The 13,153-nt window shown below is 37.8% G+C and overlaps 1 long non-coding RNA gene across 6 annotated transcripts in view; it reads left to right on the top strand.

Annotated features, from left to right (window-relative positions):
- LOC122908639 overlaps window positions 1–12,858 on the top strand; it is a 51,598-nt gene extending 38,740 nt beyond the window's left edge. For 5 of the 6 annotated variants that reach the window (XR_006384997.1, XR_006384994.1, XR_006384996.1 and 2 more), the window contains one exon: window positions 12,531–12,858. This is a non-coding gene — a long non-coding RNA (uncharacterized LOC122908639). Of the gene's footprint in view, window positions 1–8,061; window positions 8,138–12,530 lie in introns of all 6 variants that reach the window. The other variant, XR_006384998.1, reaches the window with a different exon arrangement.
- Window positions 12,859–13,153: the final 295 nt, after the last annotated feature.

Genomic DNA, 13,153 nt, shown 5'->3' with positions numbered 1-13,153 from the left:
TCTGCAGTGTTGTAGAGGCTAATTACAGACAGGCTGAGTACCAGCCCCACCCACCAGCAATCCCACAGGGACTACAGCGGGGCTTCTCATCAGCACAGGGAGCAAACCCTGCCCCAGCACCTGAAGTAAAGAAATTGGGTCATTACAGCAAGCTGGGCTGCAGCTAAGCCCCACCCACTAGCATGTCTACAGCAATCACAGTACAGACACACAAAAGGGTGCAGGCAGTCCATGCAAGGAATACCCTTGGGGCACCTGATTCTGGTGACGAGGGGAACTGCACTACAGGGTACCACAGAACCTGTTCTACACGTCCTCGTGACTGTCAAGACCAGGAGACATAGCTGATCTATCTAATACATATGAAAAACACAAACAAACACAGAGAAAAGGAGAAAACAAAGATCTCCCAAAGAAAGAACAAAACAATACTGCAGAAAAAGAGCAAAACAAAATGGAGATAATCAATAGGCCTGATAGATTAAAGTCCTATCCATAAAGATACTCACTGGACTTGAGAAAATAGTGGATGGGGGCGCCTGGGTGGCCAGTGGGCTAAAGCCTCTGCCTTGGCTCAGGTCATGATCCCAGGGTCTCTGCTCAGCGGGGAGCCTGCTTCCTCCTCTCTCTCTCTCTGCCTGCTTCTTTGCCTACTTGTGATCTCTGTCTGTCAAATAAATAAATAAAATCTTAAAAAAAAAAAAAAAGAGTGGATGAGCTCTGAGAACTTCAAAGAGATAAAAAAATTTTTTTAATGACCAGTTAGAGCTAAAGAATAAATGAAATAAAATTTAACTAGAGAGAATCAACCACAGATTAGAAGATGCAGAAGAATGGATCATTAATCCAGAAGACAATTATGGAAACAACCAAGCTGAACAGCATAAAGAAAAATTATAGTAAATGAAACTAGGTTGAGGGACCTCTGTTAACATCATCAAGCATAACAGCACTCATGTTATAGAGATCCCAAAAGGAGAAGAGAGAAGTGGGCAGAAAATTTATTTGAAGAAATCATAACTGTAACACCTTGGTGGCTTAGTCACCTAAGCATCTGCCTTTGGCTCAGGTCATCCCAGGGTCCTGGGATCAAGCCCCGCATGGGGCTCCCTGCTCAGCGGGAAGCCTGCTTCTTCCTCTCCCACTCCCCCTGCTTGTGTTCCTTCTCTCACTGTGTCTCTGTCAAATAAATATATAAAATCTTAAGAAAAAAAGAGAAGAAAAGAAAAGAAAGAAAGAAAGAAAATCTTAACTGAAAATTTTCCTAATCTGGTAAAGGAAACAAACATCCAGACCCAGGAAACAGAGAAAGTCCCAAACGAGATGAACCCAAGGATGTCCACAGCAAGATGCATAATTAAAATGTCAACAATTAATGACAACAAGAGAATCTTAAAAACAGCAAGAGAAAAGCAAACATTAACATACAAGTGATACAACAGAAAACCCATAACCTCTTTTCTGGCCTTTGTAGACCAGAAAGGAGTGGCATAATATATTCAAAGTGCTGAAAGAAAAACAAACTACAAATAAGAATACTGTATCCCTGCAAGGTTATCATTCAGAATTGAAGGAAAGATGAGGTGTTTCTCAGACAAACAAAAGTTAAAGGCATTCATCACCACTGAATAAGGCTTATAAGAAACATTAAAGAAATTCTTAAAGTGGAAAGAAAGGACCATAATAGAAGAATGAGAATTATGAAAGAAAAAAAAAATCACTAGTGAAAACAAATATATAGTAAAGGTGGTAGATTAATTAGGTATAAAGCAAGTATGGAGGTTAAAACAAAAGTAGTAAAATCAATTAGATGTACTAAAATTAGACAAGGAGTACACAAAATAAAAGGATGTAAAATATGACCTCATTTACATGAAACGTTGAAGGGTAGTAAAAATTTAGTGCTTTTTTTGTGTTTGAACTTAAGCAACATCAACTTAATATAGACTGCCATATGCATGAAATGTTATTTATGGTAACTACAAATCAAAAGCCTAGAATAGATACGCAAAAAAAAAAAAGAAAGAAAGGAATCAAAGCATAACACTAAAGCCATCAAACCACAAAAAGGAGAGCAAGAAAAGGAACAGAAAAGAACTACAAAACATTCAGAAAATAATTACTAAAATGGTAATAAGTACATGCCTATCCATAATTACATTAAAAATAAATGGACTAAATGTTCCAATCAAAAGAAATAAGGTAACTGAATGGATAAAAAAAAAGAAAAAGAAAAAAAAAAAGACCCATCTATATGCAATCTACAAGGGAATCACTTTAAACCTGAAAACCCATACAGTCTGAAGGTGAAGGCACCAAAAACAATATTTCATGCAAATGGAAGGGAAAAAATCTAGGCTAACAATACTGGATTGGACAAAATATTTCATTGGACAAAATAGACATTAAAACAGACTGTAGCAGGGGCGCCTGGGTGGCTCAGTGGGTTAAGCCGCTGCCTTCGGCTCAGGTCATGATCTCAGGGTCCTGGGATCGAGTCCCGCATCGGGCTCTCTGCTCAGCAGGGAGCCTGCTTCCCTCTCTCTCTCTCTCTCTCTCTCTCTGCCTGCCTCTCTGTCTACTTGTAATCTCTCTCTGTCAAATAAATAAATAAAATCTTAAAAAAAAAAAACAGACTGTAGCAAAAGACAGAGAAGGGCATTGCATAATGATAAAATGATCAATAAAATAAGAGAACCTAAAAATTATAAATATATATAAGGCCAACATAGAAGCACCTGAAAACTTAAAGCAATATTAAAAGACATAATGGGAGAAACTGACAGTAATATAATAACAGTAGGGGACTTTAACACTAAACAAAGGATAGATAATCCAGACAGAAAAGCCAACAGAAATTAAGCCAACTGTGGCTCGGAAAAACACATTATACTACAAAGAGTTAACAGGTATATTCAGAACATTCCATCCAAATACAATAGATGACATATTTTTTCAAGTGCACATGATACATTCCCCAGCATAGATGACATATTAGGCCACAAACAAGCCTCAAAAATTTAAGAAGACTGAAATCCTATCACGCATCTTTTTTGATGATAGCAGTATGACTACAAATGAATTACAAGAAAACTACATAAAATACTAACACATGTAGGTTAAATATGATACTAAAAAAAAAAGATGGGTCAATGAAGAAATCAAAAGAAGAAATTAAAAATTACATGGAGACTAATGAAAATGGAAACAAAATGATACAAATATTTTCAACAAAGCAAAACTTTTTTTTTTATTTTTTTTTTTTATTTGACAGGGAGAGATCACAAGTAGGCAGAGAGGCAGGCGGAGAGAGAGAGAGAGGAGTTAGCAGACTCCCTGCCAAGCAGAGAGCCCGATGCGGGACTTGATCCCAGGACCCTGAGATCATGACCCGAGCAGAAGGCAGAGGCTTAACCCACTGAGCCACCCAGGTGTCCATTTTTATTTTTTAAAGATTGTATTTATTTATTTGACACAAGGAGAAAAAGAGTACAAGCAGGGAGCACAGCAGGCAGAGGGAGAGGGAGAAGCAGACAATGCAGAACTCGATCCCAGGACCCTGAGATCATGACCTGAGCTGAAGGCAGAGGCTTAACAGACTGACACCAGTCTTCCAGCCAGGCACCCTTGTTTTTGTTTTGTTTTGTTTGTTTGTTTGTTTTTTCCTTAAGATTTTATGTATTTCTTTGTCAGAGAGAGAGAGAAAGCACAAACAGAGGGAGCGGCAGACAGAGGGAGAAGCAGGCTTCATGCTGAGCAAGGAGCCCAAGGCAGGACTTGATCCCAGGACCCCAGGATCATGACCTGAGCGAAGGCAGACACCCAACCAACTGAGCCACCCAGGCATCCTCAAAAGTAGTTCTAAGGGGAAAGTTAATAGCAATACAAGCCTTCTTCAAGAAACAGAAAAATCTCAGAACTGAACCATGCACCTAACAGAACTTGAAAAACAAAAGGTCCCCAAATTAGTGGAAAAAAGAAAACAATAAAAACTAAAGCAGAAACAAAAAGATGCTTAAAAAAACAAAAGTTTAATAAAAAGGGGAGCTGTTTGAAAAGATAAAATTGATAAATCTTTAACAGAAATCACAAGGAAGGAAGGAAGGACAGAGGGAAGGGACGAGGGAAGGAAAGGGAGAAACATCACCAGACAACACAGAGAATAAAGGATTTGTAAGAAAATAGGAAAAATTAAATCTCAGAAATATTGACAACTTAGAAGAAATAGATAAATACCTAGAAACACATAAATCTTCCAAAATTAAACTGGGAAGAAATAGAAAATTTAACAAATTACAAAAAAAGGAAATACAATCAGTAGAGAAAAAACAAAACCAAAAAACCTCCCAGAAGCAAAAGTCCAGGACAGATCACTTCACAGTTGAATTTTCCCAACATCTGAAGAAGAGTTAATGCATACTTTGATCAAGTTAGTAAAAAAAATTAAAAAAAAAAAAAAAAAGAGGAAGCAAAGTTTTAAATTCATTCTGCAAGGTGAGCAATGCCCTAATATCTAAACAAGACAAATACACAGTAGAAAAAGAGAACAGCAGGTTAATGCCCTTAATGACCACAGATGCAAATATATTACCAAATAATTATTATTACCAAATTGAATTCCAAATCATATTAAAGAAATGATTCCCAACGATCAAATGGCGTTTATTACCAGGACAAAAAAAGATTCAATATTCCAAATTAATCAATCTAATACAACACATTAACACAAAAGCAAGGATAAAAACCATATGATCATCTCACAAAATGCACAAAAATATTTGACAAAATTCAACATTTGTTCAAGATAAAAATTCTCAAAATAGTGGGTATAGAGAAACATAACATAATAAAGGCCATATAAGAAAAACACACAACAAAACATAATACCAAAGGAAGAAAAGCTGAAAGTTTTTTCTCTATAATCAGAAACAAGACAAGTATATCCACACTCATCACTTTAATTCAGAAGAGTACTGGAACTCTTATAAACAGCAATCGTACAATAATTTTTTAAAAAATCCAGCCTTATAAGAAAGAAGCTGTCATAGTTGCAGGAGACACAATTTATATATATATATATATATATATATATTCCACCAAAAAACAATGAGAATGAACAAATGCATAAGTAAAGTTGTGGGATACAAAATTAATATGCATAAGTCTGTTGTGTTTCAAAATACACTGAGAACAAAGTAGGGGAGACAGAAATTGCACACACACAAAAATTAACAGTTCCTCCAGAAAGACAAAATTACCTAGAAATGAACTTAACCACAAAGGTTTCTACTCTGAAAACTATAAAACACTGATGAAAGAAACTAAAGAGAGCACAACTAATGGAAATAGATATAATATACCCCTAGTTGACAAGTACTAATAATTTTAAAATTCCGCACTACAAAAAGCAAACTATGGATTCAATGTAATCTCCATTAAAATTATAATAGTATTTTTCAAAGAACTGGAATAAATGAATTACAAATGTGTATGGAAATTGCCAAACATGCTAAAGAGCCAAAACAAAGCTGGAAGTAACACAATCACTGTTTTCAAAATCTATGACAAATGTATAGCCATCAGAAGAGTGCAATACAGGAACACAGACACATGAAACAATGGAACAGGAGAGGAAGCGCCCATAACTCTAAGATAAATTAACGTACAACAAAGGAGGCATGAATAGTCAATGGGAAAGACAGTCTCCTCAGTAAACTGCACAAGGAAGAATGGAACAAATGGAACCATTTTTTATATCATAAACAAACATAAGCACAAAATGGATTAAAGGACTAAATATGAGACCTGGAGTCATTAAACTCCTAAAAGAAAACATGGATAGTAATCCATGGCCATTAGCCTTAGCTGCATTTTTCTACATATGCCTTTTTAGGCAGAAGAAATAAGAAAAAAACAAACAAATACTATTCGGAATATGCTCCAAAACAAAACAAAACAAACAATACCATCAACAATCCAAAAGGCAACCTACTAAATGGCAAAATATATTTACAAATGATTTCTCAGAGAAGCTTATATTCAAAATCTGTAAAGAAAGTATAGAACTCAACACAAAAAACCAAATACATCAATTAAAAAATGGGCTGAAGACCTGAATAGGCATTATTCCAAAGAACTCATCCAACTGGACAACAAAAACATGCAAATGCAAAGATGTTCAACATCATTAATCATTAAGGGAATACAAAGTGATGTTCAACATCATTAATCATTAAGGGAATACAAAGTGAAACCAGAATCAGGTATAATCCCATACCAGTCACACTAGCTAGGATCAAGAAGCAATAACAAGGGCTGGCCAGGATGTGTAAAAAGGGAAGCCTCATGCACACTTGATAGAAGTGTACATTATAAAACTGTGAAAAATGTATGGTGGTCCCCCCAAAACATTAAAAAGAGAAATAGCATATTTTAGCAACTCCACTCCTAGGTATTTACACAAAGAAAACAAAAATACACATTCCAAAAGATTTAGGTATATCTATGTTTATTGCCACATTACTTACAATAGATAACATATGGAAGTGATATAAGTGTCCATCCATAAATAAATGGATAAGGAAGATGTTTTATGTGTATATCTATACACACACACACACACACACACACACACACATACACATACATAAATACACATACATACACACAGGAATGTAACTCAGCCATAAAAGAAAATGAGAATGTCCCATTTGCGACATGGATGGAACTATAGGGTATTATGTTAAGTGAAATAAATCAGACAAAGACTAATACCATGTGGTTTTACTTATACATGGAATCTCAACATCAAAAAAATGAACAAGAAAGCAAACAAACAGAAGGAAATTCATAAACACAAAAAACTGGTGATGGACGGAAATGAGGAGAGTGAGAAGGGAAAAATGGGTGAAGAAAATGTGAGGTTAAAACTTTCATTATGATATAAAAAGTCATGAAAACTAAAGTATAGCATAGGCAATATAGTCAATGGTACTGAAATAGCATTCTGTGATAACAGATGAGAGATGCACTTATGAACACTGTGTAATGTCAAGAGCTGTTACATCAGTATGTTCCTCACTTGAAGCTAATTTAACATTAATGCTAACCAAATGCAAATAAAAACACTGGGTGTTATACGCAACTAATGAATCATTGACCATTATGTCAAAAACTAATGATGTAAAACAATTTTTTAAAATAAAATTACTATAAAGCAAACAAAACATTAAATTTTAAAATACCTAAATTTTAATACCTAACTTTCATTTAAGATTTTATTTATTTATTTGGTAGATAGTGAGAGAGAGAGAGACAGCATGGGTGGGGGGAGGGTCAAAGAGAGAAGCAGACTCCCCACTGAGCAAGGAGCCCAATGTGGGACTATAGTCCTGGAACACCAGCATCATGACTTGAGCTGAAGGGAGTCACTTAACTGACTGAGCCACCCAGAGCACAATGTCTAACTTTTAAATCAGTATATTACATAGAAACCAAAGGACAAATTCTGGAATCACTCTAGAGATCAAAATCACTCTTGACCAAAATTTGACCAAGATTTTGTCTACAAAGACCAAAAACCCCCCCCAACCAAAACATACACACACACACACACACACACACACACACACAGAGTTTTCTATTTCTATTTCTATACAGAAACGGAAAACTTCAGACCAATATCCCTGATGAACATAGATGGAAAAATCCATACCAAAACAAATTCGACAATACACTGAAAGAACCATTAAAAAGAACAAAGGGAATTTATTAAAGGGATGCAAAGAGAGTACAATATTGCAAAGCATTCAGTGTGATACAACACATAAAAGGGGAAGGATAAAATACACAGGATCACTACAACTGATGCAAAAAAAAAATTAACAAAATTCAATACTTGTTTGTGATAAAAACTCTAAACAGAGTAAGTTTAGAAGAAACATACTTCACCATACTGAAGGAAACATATGCAAAACCACACATGATATTGCCCTCAGTAGAAAAGAACTAAAATAATCAGAAATGGACAATGATGTTCACACTGATCTATTTTCTTCTCAGCAGATTGCTGGAAGTTCTTTTGGAAGTTCTGGCAATGGCAATCAGACAAGAAAAAGAAAAGCCATAGGAAGTAAAAGTGAGTAGAACTATATTTAAAAAGACATGATATCAAATACAGAAAATCTAAAGACTATCAAAGAACTCTTTAAACTGATAAATAAATTCAGTAAAAATGCAGAATATAAAATTAATACCCACAAATTCACTGAGTTTCTACCTAAGAATAAGGAGGTAAGAAAGAGATAAAGAAAACAATCCCATTTCATTAGAACCTAAAAACCCAAAAACACTAAAAAAGGCAGAAATGTAACCAAGAAAGGGAAAGAACTCTACTCTGAAAACCATAAAACACAGATGAAAGAAATTGAACATAGCACAAATCAACAGAGAGAGAACACCCATGGTGGAAGAATCAATAGTGTCAAGATGTCTGCTCCACCCAAAGCAATCAACAGACTTAATGTGATCCCTATTAAAAAAGCAATCATATTTTTCACAGAACTACAATAAGTAATTCTAAAATGAGTATAAAATCACCAAAGACCCCAAAGAGCCAAAGCAATCTTGAGGAAGATGAACAGAGGGGGAGCTATCACCATCCCTGATTTCCTGATATGCTCAAAATCTGTACATAATCAGAAGAATATGGTCCTGGCACAAACAAGGGAACACATGGATACAAGGAACCACCTACGGAACCCAGAAACAAACCCACCATTATATCGTCCATTAGTCTAGGACAAAATTGACAAGAATAGACAAGGGGGGAAAGACAGCATGTTCATCATGTGGCAACTGGACAGCAGCGTGCAAAAGGACAGTGGACAATATTCTACCACCATGTGCAAGAACAAACCCAAAGTGGAAAAAGACCCCAAGGTGACCCCTGAAACCATCAAGCTTGCTCAAGTAGAGGTAGGCAGTAATCTCTTGCACACAGCCAGAGCAGTTTTCTAGATAGGTCTCCCCAAGTAAGAGAAAACAAAGCAAACATAAACGGGTAAGAGCACACTGGCATGAAAAGCTTTTGTCCAACAAAGGGAAACATCAATGAAATGAAAGGTACCCTGCTGAACGGCAGAAGTGCTTTGCAACTGATACACACCGTAGGGGATTAATATCCAAACTGTAGGACATGCTAGTACAACCCAACACCAAAAAACCCCAAAATACTTTGTGAATAATTGGACCTAGTGTTCTTTTTTTTTTTCTCCCCAAGGGAGAGAGTCAGCTAGCCAACAGACCTAGGAAGAGATGTTCAACATCAGATATCATTAAGAAGACCCACTAGGAAACCCCATGAAATACCACCTCACACCAAGCACACAGGATAGGATCAAACATACAACAAATAGAAAGTGTTTGCAATGATATACACAAGGGAACCCCTGTTCTCTCCTGGCGGGTATGTAAATTGGTGCAAGGGCAGTGGAAAAGACTATGGTGACTCTGCACAAAGTGAGTAAATACATACCCCAGGATCCAGGGATTCCACTCCTGGGTATTTACTCATAGGGATGCAAAAGATGACTTCAAGAAGATATACACACTCCTAAGTTTATTGCCACTTCATTTTCTTTTGCAATATCCAAGATACGGAAGCAATTTAAGAATCCATCGATAGAGGAATAGATAGGAAGATGTGGTATATACTTATAATGGCATATTACTCTGCCACAAAAAAGAATAAGATCGTGCCACTAATGATGGCATGATTGGTCAAGAGGCTCTTCTGCTAAGTGAAGTAAATCTCACAGTGGAAGACTAACGCCATATGATTTCACTTACATCTGGCGTTACATAAGCAAAAAAGAAATAAATAAAAATAAAAATAAATTACAGAGCCCTTTAAAGTAGGAGCAAAGCCAGTCATGGTTGCTTTTGTTAATTTTATTCCTTGCTTTCCAGCATTTACATGAATAACCTATATACTTTGACTTTGAGATTAGGTCAGAGTGCTCTTTGTACAACTTGTTAGGAAAGGGAAATTAAAATAGGCAAATGGGGCCAGAGTCTGAGAAGGGGAATTTATATTAATATAAACATTAATATTTGTCATCAGTCTAATTTTTGTTTATTCATATCTTCAACAGAGTCCCAAAAGCTAACCATTATATGAATAAGACAACTGGAAATTTCCTGTACAGATTTTTTTTTTCTTCCAAATATAGCCAATATAAAGCATCCAACATCTGGCAATGAATAGGATCTTATTAATCTCGACAGTAACTCAAACCAATAAGCACTTTTATGGGAAGACATGGAGGCAACTTTCCAGGCTTAGACCACTGACACATCCCTACAGAGGGAATAAATGATGCATCCCCCGTAACCCAGAATTTTACTCCCCCAAATCGTCTAACACAGCAAAGGCCTTCATTGCACAGGCAGTAAAGATGGTGGGAGAAAACAGTGTGTTCAGTCTCCTACAAAAATGTGAGACATCTCTAGTCATGGACCCACTAATCTGCAACATAGGACAGACACTACGTAATGAGATTTTTCCATCACTAAGGGAGGTTATGTTGACAAATGTCCTTTATGGGCTGGGACCTCTTAGAACACACTCCCCTGATTGCTGGCATGGCCAGACAATGAGTACTGCTTGGTAACTGAGTCTCAGAACCCTATACGACTTGATAGACCACAAAGATGCACTCTGGTAATTACATCTTTTTGAGAATATTACCAGAGGTAATATTCTCACTAGTCACAAACCAAAGCTCTTAGGACGTAAAACAAGACAAAAGGAAAACCTCTTCCGGCTTTTACACAGAGCACCCATGGCAAAGTTGGTCTAAACAGACACAGGTACGATGATAATTGTGGACTCACCAGTCTGTGAGGCCAATTCCAACAGCAGGCTGATTGGACTTCTGCCTGTGTTATTTTCTGTGGTAATTCTTTTTATGACAAATGACACAAAAGACAAGGACAATGAAAAACCATGGCCATCTCTCATTGGAAAAGGATCTCTCAAGCCAAATGAACTGTACCAACGTCACCAGAGTCCTTAAAGCCAAGGAACTAGGTCCACAAATATTTCCTCCTGCTTATCTAAATTTAGCCCGTGCCGGCAGAGATCCAGGAGATGATGTGGTGGTGGAGATTCTTACCTTCCGCCAGCTTTTGTCAGATGCCCCATCATCTCTCAGCCATAGCAGTGTCCAGCCAATTAGCGTGTATCCTGCCAACTCTGCCAGCTGTTGAGGAGAAAAAGTATGCTCTACCCTGGAAGATTCTTCCAGGTGATCTAAGAATTAAATTGACAAGACCCAGATTAAAAAGAGAAAAAGTTTAATTCTGTGCACAGAGAGGCCTAATATTAACACTGAGATCCAAGGAAACCACCAAGGTGGGCAGCTACGAGACTTTTCTTAGACACAGAAATAACACATCAGTGATGAGTTGATAGTACAAAGAAAACTTAGAATTTCTTTAAAACTGAAGCTTGCAAATATAACAGAATTTGAGCTGGGGTAGTAAAATTAGTAAAAGTAACAAGGGGTTTACCCAGACTTCCTAACTCTGAATTCCAGATCTCTGGTGATACTGATGTCTCTACCACCTGGTAAAGGGAAGGTACATTTTACGTGGGAGACTTGTTTTTTGCTTTGTGGAGACAAAGTGAAGTCTGGGTATTATACTTGCAATGGGTATTTTTAACTCAATTTAACTTTAACTCAAAATTATCAATATACTCAGTCGGCGTGTTAGTGGTAGCCTGGACTTGACACCACAAGTGCATTTGTGGACATTAGGACTTGGATTTAGGCAAATGCCTTGAACCTCCAGTAGCCTACTCCTATAACCCAGCCTCTCCTGACTCTCGCCAAGTTACAGATTCCCAGCTCCCCTGAACTGTGCTGTCAAGGCACCTGGAGTTGGAAGCCCTTCAGCCAACCTCCAGAAGCCAGGGCCCAGCAGGCCAGGGCAGCTGGATCTTGACCCCAAATACCTGCATAGGTTCACTGTGGAAGATACCCTCAGCAAACATCACCCTGGGGCAGTAACTGCAAATTGGAGACAGTCCCTTGCCATTTGGACTTGCTGCCTGTGGGGTCCAGAGCTTTCCCAGATAACGGGTCTCCCAGGAGTCTCTTATTAGAGAATACCCTGGCCAGCCCTCCCAGCCCTGCCTTGCCAAGGCTGTCCAGTCACCTATCTCTGCCTTCAAAGGGGTTATTGCCCATTGGGTAGGCTAGGGCTTGTGGGTCCTCATATACCTTTTCCCTGTGAAAATGAATAAAGTAAACCTCATTTAAAATGGAGTCAGGGAGTGCCTGGATGGCTCAGGCTGTTAAGCATCTGTCTTTGGCCCAGGTTGTGATCCCAGAGTCCTGGGATCGAGTCCTACATCAGTTTCCCTACTCAGTGGATAGTCTGTTTCTCATTCTCCCTCTGTCCTCCCCTGCTCCTCCTATATGTTCTCTCACTCATGCACTCGCTGTCTCTCCCTCTCTCTGAAGGAAGGAAGGAAGGAAGCCAGCAAGCCCTGGAAGGGGGAGCGCTCACGCTTTTACCATTCCTTGCAGCCCGCATAACAAGCAGAAGGAAGAGTATTCTTACCTTGACAATATGAGACATCTTCACAGGAATTTTATCACCTGCTTTTAAGAAAAAGAAGATCTCATTCAGCCCCAGCAACAAGAACTAACCATTGCTTGCAGCCAGTGAGAAATTGTCACAACCTCAAGTTCTTATCCTTCTTCAATGAACTTTTGTTCAAAACAACCCTCCCCACATTTCTCCTAAAACTTAATAAAAGCTGATCTTCCTTTTGTCTCTTTGGACTCACCATTGGTTTGCCATAGTTTGCTTGTCCCAAATTGCAATTCCTCTGCTATTCCTGGAGAAACTCATTTTGCTGGTAAAACAACTGGCTATTTTAAGGTTGACATTAAAATGGTGTCAAAGAAGAGGTCTCCAGAGAAGACCCCCACAACTCAGAGGTTGGTGACAAACAGGTGCCAATATCTACAAAAGCCATTGAGCTAATTGCTTTCTTGCTGACCCTGGAGTTTGAGGGTGTATCTTTCCTGGATATTGAAATCCACTTTTTATTGTGAGCTCTCTGGGCTTATTTAAGATC

This window comes from Neovison vison, chromosome 6 (genome assembly GCF_020171115.1).
Source record: "Neovison vison isolate M4711 chromosome 6, ASM_NN_V1, whole genome shotgun sequence".
Lineage (NCBI taxonomy): Eukaryota > Metazoa > Chordata > Mammalia > Carnivora > Mustelidae > Neogale > Neogale vison.
This window is presented reverse-complemented; position numbering and strand designations above follow the sequence as displayed.